Source organism: Panthera pardus, unplaced genomic scaffold (genome assembly GCF_024362965.1).
Source record: "Panthera pardus isolate Hobbes unplaced genomic scaffold, ASM2436296v1 HiC_scaffold_16, whole genome shotgun sequence".
Lineage (NCBI taxonomy): Eukaryota > Metazoa > Chordata > Mammalia > Carnivora > Felidae > Panthera > Panthera pardus.
In genome coordinates this window covers 22276235-22281214 of record NW_026526721.1, presented here as the reverse complement: position 1 = coordinate 22281214, position 4980 = coordinate 22276235, and the positions used below count along the sequence as shown (strand labels likewise).

The following is a 4980-nucleotide window of genomic DNA, read 5'->3' as shown; positions in this document are numbered from 1 at the left end:
CAAGACATCTTCCATTATGTTGTTGTACAGCAGGAGGGATGAAGAATAAGAGAGCAGAGAACATTAAATTGAAGACCAAATACTTCGGGTTTAAATCATGGTTAGAGGGAATATTTGGACATCATCATTCACAAATGGAGCTGATTGGAAACAGATGGACAAGATACTACTAAATTGTTTTAAATAAATTTCATTTTAGCCTAATTTTGGATATATAGAAAAGTCGCAAGCAGAGTAGAAAGAGTTCTCCTCTACCCTGTACTCATTTTTCCTTGTTGCCCACATCTCATATTAATGTGATACATTTGTCACAGCTAATGAAATATTATTGGTATATTTTTATCTGCAGTACTTTATTAAGATTTTGTAGTTTTTTTAATAGTTAAGAGTTTTTATTATAGTGGCTATAATTACAGTGCTTATTTGTTGAAATGAAAACTGAAGTACACAAAACAGTTGATTACTCATGATGCATTGAAAGCTGTACGAGGTTCCACATGACATAAACCAGTTCTGATGATTTCCCCAAGCTAAAGTTGAACAGCTCCAGCTTCTTCATGTTTACCAAAAAGTTCAGAAGAAAAAAGTAGCGGTCGCCCTTTCGATGGCAAATCTGACCCTTGCAGGCTGAAAGAATAAAAACACATATAGATGGGGGCTCTGGGGGTGCGGGCAGCCCAGGGAAGCCTGGGAAAGGGAAAGGCTGGGGGCTCAGGAGTGGTGGCCGCAGCCCCCAGCCCATCTCCTGGGCCGCTGGGTGAGCACAAGTGTAAGCACAAAAGCTAGGGGATGCGAGATGACCGGAGACACAGCGAATCTCAGGGATCCTATCCTGAGCACACAGAATGGATCCCAGAGGAGGAGCGCTAGGCTGATCCCACACAGCGACTCCTGGAGATCGCCGTGTGCCTAACATCCCTTCTCAGTACCCAACGGTGAGTTGATTCTCTTTTTACAATAAAAAAACAAACAAAAACAAAACAAAACAAAACACCAAAAAAGCAAGCTGAGTAATATTGCATAGGAGTACCAGAAGACTGCCTAGTTGGTGACAATAATTATTTACAGTCAATAAAACCCGGCTGCAGGCTGCGCTTGCACATCTACAGCAGGGTGCGGCGCAATGACCCACCAGGGACACAGTTTCCGCGCTCACACCACTGCAGAAGAAAGCAGGGTGGAAGGAATTAAAGCAGCCAAAGGGAAGAGGAGGAGCGTGGCTCACTTCCGGTTCCGGAGCCAATTGGACAGGCAGTCCGGTCCCTCATAGAGCCCATGGGCTCGGGTGGCACAGGTGGCCCGCACGTAGCAGTTCCTGTGGTGCACACCCAGCTTCTCTGTGATCTCGGCCACTTTCACGGTGTTGGGGAGGTCCTGCTTGTTGGCGAACGCCAGCGGGATTGCGTCCCTGAGCTCGCCCTTCACCAACATCCCCATGAGCAACTCACGGGCAGGGTTCACGAGCCCTCTGTTGATGCCGCCTGCCCCCAAAGACGAGACCTGGCGTGCTCTGGAAGTCGTGGCGCCACAGAGTCTGGATCTTGTCCTGGCCTGCGTTTCCCCACACGGTGAAACCGACGTTCTTCTCCATGGTTTCCACACTGAAGCCTATGGTGGGGATGGTGGTGACGATCCCACCCAGCTTCAGAGTGGATAGCATGTCATGTCATATCAAGAATACATACAGTCAATGTAATATTTCACTGTTGATCTTTTATCACTTGACTAAAGGAGTGTTTAAACGTCAGCTTTCTCCAGTGTCAAGTTACTTTTTTTAGTCTCTGCTTTCCTACCCTTTAGAAGTAGGTTGCTATGCACATCACACACTTAAGGGGTGGGGACTTCAAGTTGCCCAAGTAATTGTGTTGGCAAAGAAATGGAGAGCTTGATATGCAGAGGCATCGTATAACTAATAAACAATCTCCAATAGACCAAGCCAGCACTAACCTCCCAAGAGAATATTCTCCAGTTTCCTCTTAAATGTGACCTGGGGCATATCTACACAAGGGAAAATTCCCCAGAGGCGGAGCTAGAATGCACATTAGACCATGAATAACAGAGTCGTTTCTAAAGTGCTGTGTCCTACCCAGTGACATTTGATAAATGCTTTGGCTAAGGCTGACCGTGTTTCTTCTTCTCACTTTTTTCCAAATGAATTTTTATTGCAGTGTTCCTATTCTTAATCCATATTTCAACATGGTGTGTATAAACATATTATTTGTCTCTTAATTGTCTAAACTAAATGTCCATATTGAAACTTGCTGAACATTATTCATTCTTCATGGTTATTTAGTTACTATGTTAATTTAAGATTTTCTTGCTGGAGAAAAGGAGTCTGTACCATGAATGAGAAGTGAGTGCGTGGATATTCGGATAGCCACAGAAATAAATTAACAACAACAAAAAGGTCCCTTTATGTCCTTTCATGGTAACAAATCTTGATTTTTAAATTTTATACTGAGTATATCATTATCTACAGAAAAGGATAACATTTCCTTCACTCCCCAGCATGTAGATATGGTCATAGGACTAAATTCTCTCTGATAAGACGGCAAAAACATTTTTTATATGTATTCAATTTCAGGGTTTTCCCATTAATTAAATGGGACTTGCCCGTCACCCTTGACTTCCCTGCCTTCTTTCTGTATGGAACAAGGATGTTTTGCAGAACTGTTTTCATTTATGTGGATGAGGCCAACGTGTGTGGAATGGTGAAACAACAACAACAACAAAAAATCAATAGAATTTAGTTTAGAATAGAATTTAGACAATACGATAGAATAGGATCTCCACTGAATGGAGATTTTAAGTGAGAAAAATAAACATATGTCTTTTATAAGCAATAGATTTTTTTGGAACACTGTCTCATATAACCAAATTTTACATTAATTAATACAACTGAAAATCGCTTCAAAAGTGCATGTAACAGGGTGCCTCTGTGGCTCACTCAGTTAAGTGTTGACTCTTGGCTTTGGCTCAGGTCATGATCTCATGATTTTGTGGGTTTGAGCCCTATATGAGGCTCTGCACTGGCAGTGCTGAGTTGGCTTGGGATTCTCTGTCTGTCATCTTCTCTCTCTGCCCCTCCCTGGCTTGTGCTATCTCTGTTTGTCTCCAAATAGATAAATAAACTTAAAAAAAAAGTGTATATGGCTGTTTAAAATCAAAAAAAGAAAAAAAAATGGAAAGAAGTACATAATGAATTTGGACATTAATAAGTAATATATAAGTAAATAAGGAAGTTTTTTTTCAGAGATATAACCAAATTAACATAGAGCTCAAAAACAGACCCATGAATATTTAAAATAACACATGAGATATTTAAACACTTAATTAAATTAAATATTAAATATTTAAAATAATAATATATTATTTATAACATAATAATATTATATATATTATAATATTATTATATATAACATTTAGAATATATATTTATAATATATATAATATTTCAATATTAAATATTTAAAATAACACATTAATGAGAAAAAGATAAACTCTTTAGTCACTGGCAGTGGAATTAATTATAAATGTGGAAAATGTTATATTGGGCTTATATGCACATGAATTCCAGATGAAAAATAACCTAAATATGAAATACAGTAACTCAAAGCTTTTAAAAAAGATATAGGTGATTAATGGCACACTTTTGAGCTTTAAAATATCTTTGAACAAGACAAAAAATGAAATAGAACTTGAAAGATTGATAATTTGGGGGGCCTGTGTGGCTCAGTCGGTTAAGTGTTGGACTTTGGCTCAGGTCATGATCTCATGGTTAGTGGGTTTGGACCCACAGAGCCTGCTTCAGATCCTCTGTACCCCTTTCTTTCTGCCCCTTCCCTGCTTTTGCACATGCTCGCTGTCTCTCTCTCTCAAAAATAAATAAACATTTTAAAAATTGATAATTTGGAATATATAATTAAATTAATATTTCTGCTAAAGTGTCTCATGAAAAGATTGCAGATATGCTCACAAACTTACAAATTTGTTGAAAATCGAAACCAAAAAAAAGAAAACTTTAGAATATAAAAATATGAAAGAACTCAGGCAAAGATAATCCGCTGAAGACATTGGAGAGACATCAACAGACTTTTCACCGAAGAAAAACATGCCTAACCTCAATAGTAACCAAAGGAAAGTAGATAAAATCACAATAAAAAATCATTTTATATCTAACACAAATTAAATGGCCTATAATAACAAATGTTGATAGGGATATAGTAAAATGCAAACCCTCATAACTACCTGTGTAAGTGTAAGTTTGGAAACAAAAATGAGAAGAGAAAGAAAGAAAATCTTTAGAAAGCAGATTGGCAACAACCTAGAGAGTTAAACGTGTACATATTTCAAGACCCACAAATTCTGCTCTTGTTGGATGTATAGATACAGGTATAAATATAGATAATCAGCATGTTCAGATAGATTTATCGTATCTATCATCTATCTATCCACCTACAGCCTAAACTAGAAACTTCTGAACAATTGCTAAAGTCTATCTTCCTCTCTTTCTTCCTTCTTTCTAACTATTTCTCCCTCTTTCTCTCCTTTCCTTATGTCTTTCCCTCTCCTCCTTGCCCCTCCTTCCCTCTCTTCTTCTCTCCTATCTACTCATCCATCATTTTTATTTAATTAACACACACTTATAGAATACTGGTCTGCAAGCATTGTTAGAAGTACAGAGTATAGTACAATACTGCATTCGATCATCACAGTTTAATGAGTTAGGTACAGTTATCATCCCTGGTTTTGAAATGAAGAAAATAAAGCAAATAATTGATGGCAGCTTCTGAAGGAAATACACTTTTTTTTTTTAAATTTGTTCTCACTTTTCTAAAGGCTACTATGTGTTACATACATAGAAACAAGTTTTCCTTTGTTTCAAATCCTTCATTTACTATCTATAACATTCTTACCCTATGCTTCACCTGGCATACAATTTAGTTTTCATCTTAAAAATTTCTTACTTAAACTTTCTTT

General features: G+C 37.7%; 1 pseudogene; it reads right to left on the bottom strand.

The window, feature by feature from the left end:
- Positions 1-1221: 1221 nt before the first annotated feature.
- On the bottom strand, positions 1222-1660 carry LOC109277906 (ADP-ribosylation factor 1-like; annotated as a pseudogene).
- Between the last annotated feature and the right edge of the window lie 3320 nt (positions 1661-4980).